Genomic DNA, 18,701 nt, shown 5'->3' on the forward strand with positions numbered 1-18,701 from the left:
TTTAAAGGTATGCAGCCTGGGTGCTGGTACTACTCATGGGATCATGGTCTAGCTGCACAGCTGTAATTGGACTGATCTGCAGTGGCAACAGACTGGATGTGACCACAGGTTTTTCTTCAATGATGATTCCTTTGCCATTCTTCTCCATTTAATTTGCCAAAAGTGATCAAATGGCCTCTTCTCTGATTCCCAAAGATGCTGAGATTTAGTACTTCTCACTCTTTGATAGAAGAGCCTAACTTATGTTATCTGGACAGCATTCTATACTGAAATATATGCAACAGATTTCTCTCAATTATCCACCATGTTTGTGTCTTTCTATCATACACTTTTCAGGAAAAGAAATATAGAAATATCTGTTAGTTTAATATATTGAAAATCAGCTGAGAGTTAAAAGGAAAAGGAAAAAGAAAAGGAAAAGGAGAAAAAGCTCAACAGGTTCATCTGAAAGAATGCCAGAATCTGAGGAATTCTTTCACTTGAAGGAAAGATATGTGGATATCCACACATATACAATTGAAAATCCCAACTGAAACACTGTATATATATATATAAAGTATTTAGATAAATAATACTGTGATGTTAGCAAGTCAGGAGGAGCAGTGTAATCAGAGGTCAAAATTGTTTCTACTTAACATGTGCTTGGTTGCTTTGGAAGCTTTTACTCTCTGGACTGGAATTTTCCCTTCTGGTAGCCTCTTCTTGTACAAAAAATGGTGTAAATTTGTATCACCAAAACATCACCAGCTTTGTGATTTTTAGTGAAGCATATCTAGATGCAGAGCATCCAGCAAATAACAGCTGAGTTTGGCAACATTTAACAAAGAGTTTCAGAACTTTCAAAGCAGTCAAATATTTTATATCTACAAGAAGAAACAATACTTACAGCATAACTGCATAGCCTTTAACTCTTGCTGTGATGTCCCTCCAAAGCCATGTAGCTCTGCCAAAACCAGCCAGCTTTCCATCAGTTCCCAGGCATGTTGATAGGATATACCAAGTGTTAACTCTTTAGAAGAGTTGAATGATCAGCAATTAAAATGGTGGAAATCTTCCTGGGAAATTATTTAGAATAGTGAATAGTTCAGTTGTATTTTCTTCCACAGAAAGTGTCCTTATTCTTTCTCTAGGAAAAACAAACAAACATCAACCTCCCCCTCCGCTCCCAACAAAAACCATAAGACCCCATCAGAGGAATTTTCCTCCTGTCCTTTCCTCTTCTAAATCAGGATCCTTTCTTCATCAAGGAATGTTCTACCGCACTTTAAAATGTCTGATTTACTCTTTCTGTTTTCAGAACTCAGATTTGTAGACTTCAGTCTTTTTCCTGCCTTTTTTTTTTTTTTTTTCTTCCACAGAAGCTCTCTTTAATTATGCTCCTTTTATGTTATGTCAGAACTCACACTCAATGTCTATCAGGGCTCAGAACTCTTGCTTAAATTAATTTTTTACTCTTTCTTCACTTGTAACACTGCCAAACAAATTGACTAGAATGAATGCAGTGACCTGACTATTATTTTTAGACAAAGCCAGGAGTAACCTCATTAACATTAGGATGTAGGCTAAAGAGGGACCTGAGAGACTTCCTTTATAAATAGGAAATCTATCCAGTATCTTGAACTCATAGCCCCAGAATATAAAATCCAGGGCAGAATTTTAGCTACATATTGTCAGTGAAGGAGCACTTCTCCTCTCCTGGGAGCAGATCATATCAGCACTGCTAAAGCAAAATGGACAGGCCTGTATAGTCAGAGTAATGTATGAATAAAAAACACAACTGGCTTTATATAGTGCCTTGTCTTTATTGAGCATGGGCTCATATGTGGAAGTACTTGCTACTTTGACTTAATAATAATTGTTATGGTTACAATATATTTTCTCATTCAAAAGAAAATAAAACACACACACACACACACACAAAAGCATAAAAAAGCCCCAAATTCTTCAAAAAAAAATAAAATCTGATCCTGTATGTAAGCGTAGGATTGACTTTTAATGAACTCTCTAGGCTCTTTTGCTAGTTATTACACTCAGACTTGTAACTTTTGACCTTATCCTGGCATGCCAACCATGCCAACTGGTTTACAGAGCTATATTCACAAAATATGGGACCTTTAAAATTTATGTATTTGGATATAGTTTCCAAAGCAGGATGCCTGGGCTTGTACAAAGTGTACTCATATTTGTTCCTCATCATTAATGAATTTGCTCAAATTGGATTGGAAATGTGGTGGGTATTTTGTTTCTGAAAACTAACAGTATTTTTATGAGACATTTGGGATAATTTATGGGCTTCTCCCGTGATACTAGCTAACTTACTATAGCAGAGAAATATATGATAGAAAACAGAGAGTATGAGGACCTAGCAGATTATCTAATCTCTATCTTTTCCGGTACATTGATTTCTCTGGTGAGTACTAAATAAACATAATCCTTTCCTGACTAGTCTCTAGAGTTAATCTTTTAAGGTATATTTCTGAGCAAAAGTTTTCCTAGAAATATTGAGACAATCATAGAACAGACAAATGAAATATTTACTCTACAGATTTCTCTGTAAAAATGCCAAAATTCCCATAATATAGATCATCATTTATCATTGAAAAACAAAACAAAGCAATATATGCATCATCGAGTTGTTGTTACTTGCTTGTTACATAAATGGAAATATTTAACACACTCAGGTGTCCAAATCCCACTCTCTTTCTGAATCGCCTCATTGTTTGTTCTTGGCTCACAAGCAGGGTGATAGCATGACTGGGACTTGGGAAAACACCTGTGCTTGAAGAGAATCAATAGGAAGATGAGAAAGGAGTGCCATGTCTGAAAGCTTCCCATGAAAAAGCAATTGTGGAAGTTACCCAAAAACTGCTGAAAGAAGGGACTTATATTTATAAATATTCATCAGGTGAACAATGCCTTAGTTAAATTATGAATACCACTGAAAACTTTGATAATGTCTAGGAAGGTGAAGTTGATTTTTCAATAATTAAAGTGAATTTCTGTCTTATTTCTGTACTTATTTCCTGCATTTAAAAGGTCAAACACACTAAGATCATTTAGTTAAACAGATATATGAATAAAGCATAAATATTCAGAGCATAGTTTAATGTCATCCTTTGTGGTGGTTGTTGGTCAGCATGTTGTTTCCTCCTCTCTAAAGAAAACAGTGAAAAAAAATGCCAAGGCAATTAATTTTCATTCTGTACCCTCTTAAATCCCTCCTCTACTTTTTTTTTTTTCTATTGTCTTTTCTAATCTTGTTATGACTTCATTTATATCATAAAATTTACATAAATTTGGATACAAGGCTGCTGCTTCAAATTAGTGCAGTGTTTTCAACTTTTCTGGAAGATTGCTATATTGCAAACAATAAAGAATTGAATGAAAATACAAAGATTCACAGCCTAGAGAAGCATCATTACCTCATCTGCCTTATATATGACACTTGCTGGTGACACTTGTGTACTTTGTTTGCAACTGTCTTGTTGTTAAGTAAATTCTCTGTTTTATTATTCAAGCTGCATATTTAAATATTCATATTTACAACCATATATAATAAATAATGATGCATAATAACACATAACACTTTTTAATTTTATTTGTTTTACAAATTATAATAACTTTATAATAATGAGTTTTTACCTAGGTAAAACTGTTTTTAGACCATAATGGATAACTACTTTTGGTTTGATTGCAAACTGTTGATAACTACTATTTCAATTTAGTTTTTCAACTGCCTCTTCACTTAATCATGGTGACTTCATTTTGACTAGCAATGTGCAAACTTTGGTTGTGAGAGACTACTCACAGACTGATAATTTTGTTCAACTTAAACACGTGCATAAAAAACTGTATTTTGGTTAAGCTTATAGTTCTAATGACTGTCATGACTAATGACTGTATTGACTAATGACTGTAATGATTAATGACTGTCATAACCCCAAATTGGCTTGTGACTGTAATATGGGAACGCTAGACTGTACTTCTGTTGTTTGTTTATAAGGATGTTATGTAAATATTTTCAAAAGCTTATTAAAATCAGACAGATCATATCATATCATATCATATCATATCATATCAATCAATCATATATATCATACCATATCACATCATATCATCTACTGCTTCCTGTCTACCATATAAACCAGTTATCCTGTCAAAGAAATTTGTTTGACCTGACAAACTCTTTTGGCTGGCATCCTACCAGCTATCAGCAGGGCCTGCCAAGATTTGTCTTGGCAGCCTCTCCCATTAGAGCTATGAAAGCTGGTGGGGCACAGAAAAGCAGATGGTGTATTTATCCATCATTTATAATTATGTTGTTTATGATAAATCTTTGCTGCCTCTTTCTTATTGCCCTAGGAGTTTCTATGTTGGTATTTTTGCAGCAGGTGAGACCCATGCCTGGAGACATTCATGATTTCCTCTGAAAAATTATGAGAAGAGGTTGGAGTTATACAAGACTGCAGAAATATTGTGATGTCTTTCCTCAAGAAGAGAAATACAGACGGAAAGAAAAAAACAGACTCTGACATTAAGTAAGAGTGACTGAGTAGTCACGAAGCAGACCTGCAACAGTGGCTGTGTCTGCCCACAGGAGAGGATCACTGGTGTAAGAAGCAATTTTGTGTGGATCCCCTGATCTGCCAGGCTGGGGCACCAACCACATCACACCTTCTTCCAACAAAGGCTGCTGCCTTGCCTTTGCATGGCCTGCAGAGGCGGGAAAGAAAAGGTGGGGGGGGGCATAGTGTACTAAAAGTAGCTGAGGAGGTACACAGTTAGGAGAGCTGGGAGCCCTCCAGGCTCCACAGTATTGGTGTGGAGGAGAATGCTGTGTTCACAGCAAGTGAAGTGCAGACAAAGCCAGTCTATATTTCATACCTGTAAGTCAGTTATAGACAGCATTGGACCCCTCATCGTGACCATTTTGAACTGTAAACACAAGGCATGGTGTCTGAATTATTTATGCCTTGAAGCAATACTAAAATCAAAATGGATTTATCAAGAACAAATGATTTCAGATCCATTTAATTTCATTCTTGGAAGAGGTAACAGCCCTTGTGTATAAGAAGTAAATTGTAGGTGTGATATTACTTGGCTCTATTAACAGTTTTCATGTCATTATGTAATATTTTCTTAAGCAACGAGGGAAATGTGGTCAATAAGAAATAGTCAGATATGATGCACAGTTAGCTGAAGGAAAATCAGAGAACAGCTGTCATTGGTTTGGTGTCAAAATGGAAGGAAATATGAAGTGAGAGTTTTTCCTACACCTAAAACTGTTCAAATTTCTCTATTTACTAAAAGGTTTTGTGCTCTAAAAACATGTATATTTTTCCCAAAATGGTTTGCCAAAAATGATGGCAAAATGAGAAATCTGTAGGACAGACAGAGAACTCAAAATTAACTTATCATATTAGAGACACTGTCTGAAAAGGATACTGTTCACTAGGGATCAGTGCAAAATGTTTAGTTAGGTTCATCTTACCTAAACTTTGACAGTTTGTGATCTAGTCTAATACAGTCAAGGAGAGTCAACATCCCCAAAGTCCTTGATGTTGAAAAATTAGCAAAAATAATTTACTGTTTTGATTAGAGCAAAAGTAAAATGTCACATTTAGACAACAACCACTACATGGTTTGCAGATGCATTGACTATGAAACTACAATATCATACAGCTCTGTATAAAGCAAAAATATGAAATATATTTTTTCTTTACGTAGACACTAAAAGAAACTCTATTGAAGCACTATGTCCATTTCTGGCACTTGGTCTTTGAGAAAGAGGTGGATCAGCTGAAGAAATCAATGAAAAATAGAGTAAGAATGATACCTGAAATAACATAATGTATGAAAGAGAGTCAAAGGAATGTGAGATGTTTAGGGAGACAGAGGCTAGATGGTTGTTAATATGAAGAAGGGAATAGATGGTTCCTCATTGCAAACATGTAAGAGGTGGTGGGGTAAAATCTATATAGAAAGATTTAGATTGGTATTGGAGAGATAAAAGGCAGGAACATCAACATATTGTTGAACAGAGCATAGGGAGATGGTGGATCCTTCAAGGTTTAAAAACAGGGTAGATGAACCACAGTTAAGAATGACACTGTTTTGTTGGTCCTCTTTTAGAGAAGAGGAATTAACCACATGATTTGCTGAGCTCCCTGTAGGACTTATTTTCTGTGATCTCTCATTCTCAGAGCTTTCTCATTTTTCTTAAGGGAGTGATAGCAGTGTTGGATATGTAATAAATGTGCCTAAGAAAGTACAAAGTTGCCCAACACAAATGCGAAAGATCGATCGATAGACATTGATTATTTTCTCATGTCTACAGCCTTGGACATGTTGTGTTAGTGAAACAATTCTATTTTGTCATTGAATGACAAGTAAATCATACCTGGTTTCAGTAATAACCCTGCAGATTGTACTATCATTTCAGAGAGAATTATTTATATCCTCAGAGATGTTATTTATACCCAAAGCCCTCTGATGATGTCAGTTGGCATCAAAACACATACAAGATGTACCACATATACAAGATATACAAGATACACAGGATGTGCCTTGTGGACCCATGTGCTGTGCCATTTACAAGGAAAATGGATAGGAATTAAGTGTTTAGGGATAGATGGTATTTCAATAGGGTGAATTCTCTAACCAACTCCATACTAGTAAACCTTACTGATATGGCTTCTGGTAGAAATTCATTTAGAGCACTGAAATAACAATATCAGCTATGTCAGTATTGAACCGCCTTTGCCTTTTCATCAGCAAATTAGAAATTGCATGGATTCATGCTTACTGGCAAGGAGTGTTTTTTGATATCGTGCAGAAGTCAAAAGTCACTCTTTATTTAGAGCAATAGTAATCTCCACTTCTGAAGACTTTCACATATAGTAAAAGTAAGAAAGAGGTTATATTCTTCTTCTGTTTCTGTATTATTCTTCTGTATCTGCCTTGAGATACCAGCATAGCCACATCCTACTTTGCTAGTTCCCTGTCTTAACACTGGAGTTTGGCTCTCATCAGACCTTCTGCACTCTGCTGGGAATAAAGGAGAATCTATTTCATTTCCTCCACATATTTCTGTCTTCAAACTGAAGACCTCAGAACTGCCCAGCTGTGGGTCATGCCAAAATGCATTAACATTTTTGTTAATGCATTTATGTAATGTATGTTAATGTATGTGAACAGTATATACATGTGTGGAAGGCATCAGGCATCTTATATCCAGTGCCAGAGTGAAACATCTTGGGATGTCTGTGTCAGTATAACTGTTTTCTGCTCTCTTGATTGCCCTGTGGACAATCTAGTGCCTAACTTGTACGGCATGCCTAGCTTCACATACTTAGACATGTAAGACTCCCTGCAGCTCATCTGGTGAAAAAGATACACTAATTACATCCTGACAGGAATCTTGGGGTACCCTTAACAGATACAGTCTGAGATGGTCATCAATATAGTCACAGAGATTTCAGTTTCAGAAGATAAAAGAGACCTGTTACCAGTCAAGGCAGAGAAAACAGTAACTTCAGTTGTTCTGGGACAGACTATTTTATTTTATTTTATTTTATTTATTTATTTTCTGGATATTTACTTAGTGTCACTTCTCTAGCCACACCAATCTGAAAAGGTGTCAAAATGCTGTACAAATTAGTCACTGAAAAAATTAAGCCCTGTAGTGAAAAAAAAAAAAAAAAAGCATCAACAGTTCATCCTTAGGAATGAAGACAACTAAAAGTAACTTATTATGTTGAAAATAACAGCATAATTACAACCATAGAAATAAAATAGCTTTTGAGAAAAAAAAACACATGATAACACCATGTTTTTTCTGATGGGCCACTGGCATAAGATATTTTGTCATAATATATAATTTTTCAAATGCAAATGAAATGTATACATAGTAATTAACAAAAAGAAATCATGAACACATATTTAATAATAAAAATATCAGATTCCTACAGAATATAGTTAATTTTTGTTCAATTTACAAAACTGGTTATGTGCTAGCAGTTTTCTTTGAAAACTTTGACAAAGAAATATATTTTCTTTTTCAGCTCTGTACAGATATGTTTTCACATAAATGCTCTTTTATTTTATAATTTACTTTTTTTCCACTATCCTTTTGAGGACCCAAGAAAATAAGAACGGGATTCTAAGGGTTTCTGGAAAGAAAACTCAAACAGGAAATACTAGCTTTTTCTGAGTCTGAGCCAACTAAAAATAGTCTCAGCATTTGTGGATTTTTTTTTCATGTCTTTCTTTCTTTCTCTCTTTCTTTAAGTAATTTATTTATTTTATATCTTCTTTTCCTTATACTACTATTTTGTCTTTAAGCCTTTATTAGAATGCATGGGTTCAGCAAACTACTTCAAAACTCAACTCAGAGAAGCAAGAGAGGTACAGAATTCTCTTCTTGGAAGTAGTAGAGATGCTCAGATCACTGAGATTGTACAAGTAATATAGCACACTCTCACAAAATAAGTCTGAAAACATGTTTGGGTATGTAAATTTCTACCAACATAAACTTACAATGTCATTTGTTCAAGCAGAGGACAGGACAGCAATACCCCGGGATATCATTTTTGGACAACAATACTGACCTATACTGTTCCCTAGGGCTTCTTGTGCTACCCCAGGGAAACCACTCTGAAGTTCCCTGTCCTCAGCTGTCCATTGGTTAAATATAATGTTGGCACACAGAGCTCTTGCCAGATGAAAATTTGAGGTACTGTGTGATACAATATTAAAATGACTCTGTAAAAGTACCTCTAAAGGAATCTGTTTTCTAAATTATGTGCTGTAAGCTTTAAATAAATTTGAAGCTTTTGATGAGAAGTCAGTATGTAAAGGCAATTGCATTACTTTCTGATCACTGATGTTTTTCTAGCAGAAATTCATCATATTTCAATCAATGACCGTCTAGTCAAGAGCAAACATCTTAGAAATTTTAATGGGAAAGGTATTTTGCTTTATAAGACAATCATAATAAAAAGGCTTTTTTTTTTTTTTTTTTTTTTTTTTTTTTAATTTAAAGCAAAATTATAGCAAAAATTGATTATTTTGGGGGTAAGATATAGCTTAGAGACAGAGGGAAGAAAGATTATGGTTTTCCACTTTAAAATGTAGAAGAATATACTTTAAGAACTGTTGGCACTAAAGAGGCATTAGTACTTCGTCCAGTAGAGAGAAACAAGTACTTTGCCAAATCTGGATGTCTGGGTTCAGAACCATGTATTCAGGTTCTGGTGCATTCAAATTTCACACATTATGGAATTTTTTAAGGTCATTTAAAAAATTCAGTCTGTTTCTTCAATTAAATTCATATTTTTGAATACTTGCTGGTGGAATTAACACACATTAATCTGACAAGGTTAATTTCTTCTATTATTATTATTATTATTTATTTTTTTTTGGAGTCTACTTTCTTACCTGGTAGTAGTAGAGCTCTGGAATAAAAAAAAATAAAATAAAATAAAAAAACAAAACAAACAAACAAACAAAAAACTTTAAAAATAAAAGTAGGCTGTAGGAATGTTATAATGTGTTATTGTTGAATTGCTGTATAAAAGGTTAAAAAAGCACATTTATGGAAAAGAAAATCAGAAGTCACATGTGACAATAATATGGAAGTAAAATTTTGCATTATATACCTACTTGAAGACATTTTATTTCTCTGTTATTTAAATGCTTAATTTGATACTATTGTGGCCATAATGACAGTAAAATGAATATTAGATAACAGTTATTTCATGTGAAATGGGATATCTTCTTGGAACCTTAAATGTCTTTTATCTTTTAAGATATTAAAGAAATTGCAGACTCAGTGTGCTTCCCAGTATCCTGAAGGTAGAAAATAGTCTTATTTTATAAATTTAGGGCAGATTACAGCCCATTGAACTTGTGTGCTTACATTGAGATGTATGGTATTTTTCTCCTTCAAGAGCTCTATTTATCTCTATTGACTGAAGAGAAAATATAAACATTTCCTTTAGGACAAATGCTTCACCAGCTGCCTAGATTAAGACATAAAGTGGACTAGCTGCTATGTTTTAACTTTGCATTTTGTAACTGGCTTATCTTTCTTATCACCAGTACTGCTGTGTAAGGGATGTGGAGTTGGTGTCCATGACACGCGGTAGAGCAGAAACTTGTGCTCTTCTGGAGATGGTGGGTAGATGGTCTAAAACGGTGTAGGTTGCAAATGTGTCAAGGTTAAATCTTGCTTGGCTGGTCTCTCATTGTGGAGGAGGGCTCCACCAAGAGACATTCAACTCTTCAACCATTTACGTGTCTTTACCTTTGGTACAAGAGAACTTAATCAGCAGATAGTATGGAAAAAATAAATTCAAGGGATTCACTTTCAAAATGTGAAGACTTTCTTATCTTTGTCATAGAACTGATCAGTTACTTTGAAGGCATCCAAAGAAGAGCAGTAGTATCATAAGAAAGGTGATTTCCATTTTGGGCTGGTATGGTCATTTAAAATTTCACCAGATAAGCAGAGAAAATAATGAAAAAAAAATCTTACAAGACCTGTGTGGAGTTATCAGTGACCTTTACCTACAGAAATGATGGAATAAACAAATCTCAATAACAAGAACATTCAACAATAAAAGCTAATTAAGGTTGGACTAGATGATCTTAGAGGTCTTTTCCAACCTAAATTATTATATGATTAACTAACCCTGACTTGTGGCCAAGACTTAAGGGAAATTTATGGTATAAAAATAATTTATATCAATTAAGACCTGATCACATATACTTTAGTTTCGATGGAGTAATGTTGCTTTTATACAGAGGCAGAAGGAGGACTCAGAATAAGTCCACTAATTTGTTTGAAAGAATAATCAGCACATAAATCTTTAGATTTAACCCTGATGGGTTTCCTCCTGACCACAAGTAAGAACAAGTTGAAAGAAAATCTTGCCTGAATGTTTGCTGAGCAGTGAGTTTAATTAATTAACCTTCAGAGGATAATTTTCACAACATATCAAGATGAAAGATACGTGAAAACATAATTATTAAAACCTAATTCTATTTTAATTTGTTTTTGGATCAAAAGCACAAAACAGATTAATAAAATGAACTGTCTATCATCTCAGCTGAGATTCAACCAATAACATTTTTTGTAGTAAAAGCTTATCTCTGATCAGGAACTTCTAATTACCAATGAAGTATGAAATATCACCATACCATGGGCATATTACGACCAAGTTAAACACAAGCCAAAATTACTATTTTCTCCCCCAGACCTTCTTCCATTATTGTATTGCACCACAGTACTCCAAGTCATAGGGGCCCTCAGCCTAACATGCTCTTTTTAATAGCTGTTACTAATTAATAAATAGAGATAACGAAATGGGCAAGAGCTCTTAGAACAAACATTGGAATTGAATTTCATAAGAAACTTACACCTTTCTCAAAATTATTATTTTTTTTCTTCTTTTTTCTTTTTAGAAGAATGGCTTATAGAAGAATGGTCTACAAGAAAACTGTATTCGTGATGCTATTATATTGTTTAATTACACAAAGCACAATTATCTGTACCAAGTAATAAGTCTGGTAATGATGATGACTGGTGTAGGCGATAACTCTCCTAGGGTCCTGTTCTTGTTCTTGTTGAATTTAGTCAATATGCATTTTTAAACATTATTATCTGGAAAGGTGTTGGTGCAGATGTCTTGTGAATATTGACACATACAATGCACATAATATAACAAGACTGAGAGAAAACACTCATATAGCTCTATTGTAACAAGCCACTCCAAAGTAATGATCCTTTGACTTTGCCAGTTAGATGCCAGTTATGTGGCATCTAAGAAAGGTGGGAATGGAAGAAGTGAATACAATTGGGTGATCTTTAATAAGGTTTTTGACAGCCTTTTACAAGAATGACATCTCACACACTAATTAGTAAAATATGAGCTGCAAGAAATTGCTATAAATTGAATGCAAACTGTAGGTAAAAGCAATTATCACTGGCACAGTGTGAAATTTGAATTCGCTGGGATTCTCCAATAATTTCTTATTGGAAAAGCTCCAAATGTGTTTATATTGATGGATGCAAAGTACTCCCATCTTTGTGTGGATAACTCTTGCCTAGGAGAGGTTGAAGCTTTTTCACAGACAGGATGAATTCCAAATTCTGAGTCTTGTTATTCACTGACTGACTGTTTGTTCTTGAACATTTGAATTATAGGAGCTTCATGAATTTCATGGAAACAGGGCTTAAACTCTTCATATTATTCTAGAACAGAAAGAATTCTTAATTTCATTTTCTTAAATCAAAAACTTTAAGTGGAAATGTTTCCACAAGTCCTTTCCTGTTTTAATACTAGATATGCAGAGACACCATTTCTGTAACTACTTCCTTTGTAGAAGTTGCCTTTTGTCATCTTTCACTTCAGTTGCATGCAGCCATAGAGTTCAAAACTGTGTTTCTTGTATTATCCCTCAGAGCTGAAGCAAAGACGAGAAGAGCACTCCGGCACCACTTCAGCTTTTGAACAATGGCAGAAGGACAATGACAGGAGTCATGCAACTAGTCAAAATATTATTTTGGGATTGGACTATCACACTTGGTTATGGAATTATAAATGGAAATTTAATCCTAAGAATTAAATTAACATGAAATTTACTTGGCCTGAGAAATTGGTCAATATCTGGGGTTTTGTTTTTTGTTTCTGTTCAGAAAATTTTAGTAAGTATTATTTCTTTCATATGATAATTTACCAAATCCCATACACAAAACTCTATTTTCCAGAACATAGTAGGAATAAAACACCTAGGGGAATTTCTCTGTGCTGCTTTCACATTCCTAACATTCTATTTTGAGCTCTACCTAAAAAACTCCTTTCTCGCACTCCTATGTTCTTTCAAGGCTACACTCTCACTAATAGTTTTGATGCCTCCTCAGTTTCTTCATGCCCACTATCTGCCTCTCATTTCCTTCTGACAGATTGATACAAATAGCTTCATTAATTAATTCCCAGCCTCTGTATTTTCCTTTGGTTCAGTTTACACGATGGCTTTCATTATATATTTCATTATATCTTCTTTTTTTTTTTTTTCTTTTTTAATCATTCCTTCTTTTAGTGTTACTGGAAGGAAGCGAATGTGGTCTCCAGCAGGCTTTTTATTTGAAACAGCGATGAAAAAATTACTCTTAATTACAATTTCCAGGCATTCTCAAAAGATAAGTTGTTGGTATGGATCCAGGAAAAATTTTATAGTTTTTTTTTTTTTTTTTTTTTTTTTAATTTGCTTAGGTACGGCAACCGCACAGCCACAGGCACAACAAAATTCTCCTAGGGTCAGAGACTTGCAGTGCGCAAGAAGCAAATGAATTGTGGGCAAAATGGATGAAAAGTCTGGTTAAAAGAAGATTCCAATTGACTATTACAATTATTTTTTTATTTATTTTTTTATTCATAACACATGTTTAGTGATTAATGATAACATAGTTCATAAAATAGATGAATCTGTGAAGTTCCATGATTTACTGTAATACATGAATTTGCATCTGAATATGGTAAAAACTAGTTATGCATCACCTTTTACGTTCAAAGGCATTACCATTGTACCTGGCTGCCACATAAACTGAAAATGACATTGATTTCAAGAGAATAAACATTAATTTTCATTTCTTCTGTGGTTATGTTGCTTTGTCAAGACCGGTCTTGTTGTTTATCTCCAGCAAAATATTTACTGAGGAAAGCTTGTGAAGAAGACACATGTTGATTTTCCAAGGTGGCATTGTTAAAGCATGAAGACTGGTGGTTATAGTGATATACAGAAAATCCTGGAAAAAAAGTGTACCTAGGTGTGGTAATTTTTCTTCTGTTAACTGTCATTATTGAGGGGCCTAATTCCTATACTTGAGGAAATTGGCCCCTTAATTCTTGCTGTATATGTTATGATGTCCAAGTCAGACCCTATCCCACTTCCAAATCCATAGACAGGTGTACCTGAAACTCACTTTTTATATGAATTTTGACATCTTAGCAAAGCTACAGGTCAAGGCACTTACAGGATTTAGATGCCCAGATCCCAATGTTTAATTAAAAGGTTTTAGACACTGGTCTGACAATTCGAGTGCTTGGTCAGGAAGTGGGAGACCTGTCTATTAGGCCTGCGTTAGCTGAAGAAAATGCACCTATCACCTAAGATTTTTCACGGCAAGCAATCCTCAGTCTGAGTGATGATGGGTTCTGGTTCCAGGAATGCAAGAGAACAAACTGGCTCTGAAATGTAGTAGTTAGAGAACTCAGCTTGCTTTTGGAAAAGCTTGGTTCCTGGGCCATGTGCCCAGAACTGTTTGTGCATTTTACTTCAGATCATCACTGGATAAGAAACAGAAACACTGAAGAGAACAATGACTGGAACTGCACTTCTCTGCCTTTCCAGCAAAGTTCTTGAGACATTACACTAATAAGTTAAGTACCCATTGCCACTGTGGTTTTGACTGTCGATGGATCCAGCTTCAACAAGAGGTATGGAAAGTGATTGCTTTTCTAGCATGATTTATTGTTTTATATTTTAGGCAAACTAGATCGCATATGCAGAAATTAAATCTTAAATGAAGAGCAGACTTCCATGCCGTCTGAAGGTTGGAATCTTATCATAGGTTTTTCAGCTAATCTCACAGAAGTATGATATAAACACATCTCACATATTAGGGTGCAAGAGAGACAAAGTTATGATAATGTCTTTCTGGATAGCAGTTTTATGTTGGGGAAAGAGTTTATTACATTGCAAAAAGTGATAACACATGATAACTAGATAAGGTAGAAACTGGTCTAGCCTTAGACCAGTGTTATGCAAGGTCTCTAATGTAGGTGTAGCTGGACTAAAAGATGATTAAAAGATCACCCAAAAGATGGACTTTCAATTGAATTTAGGCAATGAACTTGTTCTTGGACAACTGAAATGCTTTCTAGATCTCCTTCCAACTTCCCTGAATAGACAGCCTTGCCCAAATCTTTTTGTATGGAATAAACCTGACTGAGGCTCAACGCATCTGCCAGTTCTTGATTTTGTGCATTTGTCTTGAATTTTTACTTTAAGCTTTAAAGGTATCCCATTGAACAGTGAGCTTCTTTTTATGTTTGTCATTTGTCTGCTAGAGTTCAGCCAAACTGAGGACAGGACTCATGTTCACCATTGTACTCAACATGTTAGCAATAAATTAAAAAAAAAAAAATCTCAAAAAACATATGAAAGACGTAAGTATATAAAAATCATTTTTTTATTCAATAAAATTTGACTTTAGAAGACCGAACTGCTAGGGTAGTTAAATAAAAGAATGTTCCAAACATTTGACGTTGTAGACTGTTATAATAGCTTGTCTTTATGTTCCTAAAATGTATGGTGTCCAGATAGCAGTGAAGATATTCTCACAATAGCTTCAGAAAACATTTCCAGTGTCCTCAACAGCATATCTCTGATTTCCTGTTTTTCTTCCATTCTAGTTATTCCTTTGATATCTCTTTCCTGAAAAAGCTCTGGACTTTCAACCACTGATTTTTCTGAGTTACATTTAAAATTTCTGTAACAAACTAATTAAAGAACAATTTTATTTCCTTTTTTTTTTTTTTTTTTTTTTTTTTTTTTTAGGGAAATTTCCACTGGTGTATTAAAAAGGACTTTGTTTGTCCTATCCCAGCTTCAATTTTCTCTTTATCATTGGTAAAATGAATATTTCATATGATTACAAGGGGGAATAGAAAAATATTATCAGTATAGGAAAGTATGATGAGTAACCTTCAGAGTGCAAAGGCTTTATAGTATTTTTGAGTTGATTTACAAATCAATTAGATTTCAATGGATCTGTGTCTGATTTTGATTCTCAGAATGACTCCTGGGGTAATAAACTTCCCAATCAATTCAATTATGCTATCTACATCTGTTTATATTTGTATAGAGTTTATGAGGTGGATCAAGAGTGTTGCCAATTTTTATGATTTTATTACATGTCTTATGAGATTCAGTTGAGAGTTTTCTATATCTCACATGATCTCAGATTTATTATTTCAAACTTCATGAAACCTTCTTCATGTAAAATGGTTCCTTTTACTTTCTGCAGAGCTTTTGCTGCAGTATCATCATTCTCTACAGCCTGTGTCTTGACAGTGAGAACTTGCCTATGGGAAGTATGACTGACATCAACAGCATTTCAATAGGATCTTTTCAAATATAAGGAATATCTGTATCCATGCCTGAGAAAACTGGAAAGATATGAATAAAGAGGAAGCGATGAAAGTATAGACATATGTCTTAATGTGGAAGGTAAGAGACTGAAAGGAGTTCAAGAAAATTTGGGTCATAGAAAAGAAATTGGGAAGGTTCATGAAAGCCTGCTGAGGGTAAAGGAAATGTGAGATAGATAATGGAAGCCCTAAAATTGCTGGAAGATATCTATATGTAAGAAGGAGAAACTTTGTTTTGTGTTCTAGAATATATTTTTAAAGGAATGACAGTGAAAGGCATGATGACCACTAAAAACGAAGTTATAAAGCCTTAAGGATTCATGTGAAACTAATTGAAAAACTTCTTTGAGAGGACTAAAAACATTCAAGACAAAACCAAACCAAACCAAAGCAAACTAAACCAAACCAGCAACAGAAACCATTAACAAAACAAGCAAACAAACAAAACCCCACAATGAATCTAATCTATCTGGAGATCATTAACAGACATAATACAGTTCCACAAAGAAGACTATGGGCACTTGGCCAGAGTTTGACAAGAAGCGCCTCAAGGAGTGTTGTGATTTAACCCAGCAGGCTGCTCAGCACCACACAGCTGTTCTCTCTCATTCTGCCCAGATGGGATGGGGGAAAGAATTAGAAAGGTAAAAGTGTGAGAACTCATGGATTGTTATAAAGACAGTTTACTAAGTAAAACAAAAATTGCACTTGCAAGCAAAGAAAAGCAAGAAATTAATTTGCTACTCCTGCAGCAAGTTCAGCCACTCCCAGAAAATCAGTGCTCATCATGTGTAACAGTTTCTTGGGAAGATGCACACCATCACTCCAAACGTCCCCCTCTCCTCCTTCTTTACCCCAGTTTTATTCCCGAGCATGATGCCACCTGGTGTGGGACATCCCTTTGGCCAGCTTGGGCCAGCTGTCGTGGCTTGGTCCCCTCTCAGGTCCTGGTACACCACCAGCTCCTTGCTGACAGGGCAGCATGAGGAGTAGAAAAACCCTTTCCTCTGTGTAAGCACTAATCAACAACTAAAAACAGTTATCACTACTGTTTTCATCAAAACTCCAAAATACAACATTGTGTGAGCTTCTATGAAGAAAATTAATTCTGTCTCAGCCAAAACCAAAATAAGAAGAGATGTGTTGCCTGAGAAAGAAATAAGCAGGGTAGAGATCATAGTGGAGTTCTTCTGCAGTTGGTTCAGGGATTGCTTTCTTTTAATTTATTTATTACTGATGAAAACAAACAAAATAAATAAATAAATAAATAAATTACAACACAAAACATCTCTGTTGTTCATGAGATCCATTACTGTTGTCCATAGTTACCAGTACCAATACTAAAGAAAGTTGAACATTTATAGTGAAATTTCACGGGGAACTTGGCTAATCTTGAACTCAAGTAGTAGATGAAAATACACTAGTATAATATGTAACACAGATTATATTTATTTATTTATTTATTTATTTATTTATTTATTTATTTTTAAGATAGCACCTATGCAGTGAATTTGAGCTGGAAAAATTAAAATGTTTTAGATTGCTAGATCTAACTTGTGAATTATACAAGTTTAACCTTGCTGAATAAATCTCTCACTGAAATTGACATGATCTAGAAAGAGGAATACAGCTAGTAAATAGTGTGTTTTAGCCCCAGAAAAAAATAGTAACAGAAAAACAAGCAAACTCTGGTCTATATGAACTCATAAAGAAAAACATATTGTTTAAGGTTTTGGCATTTCCTTTGGGTTGTAATATTCTTAGAAAAATGGATATATCTTGTCTGCTTTTGTATCTTTCTAAAAACATCAAGTTTCACAGAGTCTATTTCAAGGTAAATTATAAAAAAAAAAAAAAGGAAAAAAAGAAAAAAATTTGCCAAGCAACATAAAACTCTACATAAACTTGAATAAATTGTCTTCAGGTTGACAACATTAATTGAAATCAGTCATAGAATTATAAACAAAGAGTGGAAACACAACATGCCTTGCACATAAACATGTATAGGTAGGCCATATTTTATCTATCTAGAACTCTTCTATGTAAACAAAAGTTTCCTGTTGACTTCCTATTATTTCAAAACACTGTCCCATTTGGCACAGATATTTACTGATGGAGACTAAATGTAATTTGCCTTGGGACAGAAACTTTCAGTGATGCCTTGGAAAGGAGCCAGCATCAGTAATTAAAGAAACCAATCTATATTTTCCCTTTGATGCTTATGGCTATTGTATGGTCACAGGATTTAAGTAAGTGGAGGGTCTGGGCCAGTATTTGTGTCAAAAATATCAACTCTGCCATGACTCTGCAGTGACAGTTTCTGCAGTGGAGATGGAGACTCTACCCTACCTCCAGCTTCTTCACAGTCTATGCTGAAGAATAGTCTGATGAACTGAGAATTTTCTTAGAAATTAAGTCAATATGAAGCTTATAAAGCTTTTAAATGTCCTTTCCTGTAGGGGCTTAAAACAGAACTCCTGAGCC

The 18,701-nt window shown here is 34.7% G+C and overlaps 1 long non-coding RNA gene across 6 annotated transcripts in view; it reads left to right on the forward strand.

The window, feature by feature from the left end:
- The window catches only part of LOC106019887 (uncharacterized), a 57,388-nt gene extending 39,943 nt beyond the window's left edge, over positions 1–17,445 (forward strand). Inside the window, exons 4-5 of one of the 6 annotated variants that reach the window (XR_005264751.2) lie at positions 13,278–14,501; positions 16,094–17,445. This is a non-coding gene — a long non-coding RNA (uncharacterized lncRNA). The other 5 variants (XR_011808490.1, XR_011808489.1, XR_005264750.2 and 2 more) reach the window with 5 other exon arrangements.
- Positions 17,446–18,701: the final 1,256 nt, after the last annotated feature.

The sequence above is a fragment of the Anas platyrhynchos genome, chromosome 3, assembly GCF_047663525.1.
Source record: "Anas platyrhynchos isolate ZD024472 breed Pekin duck chromosome 3, IASCAAS_PekinDuck_T2T, whole genome shotgun sequence".
Taxonomy (NCBI): Eukaryota; Metazoa; Chordata; class Aves; order Anseriformes; family Anatidae; genus Anas; species Anas platyrhynchos.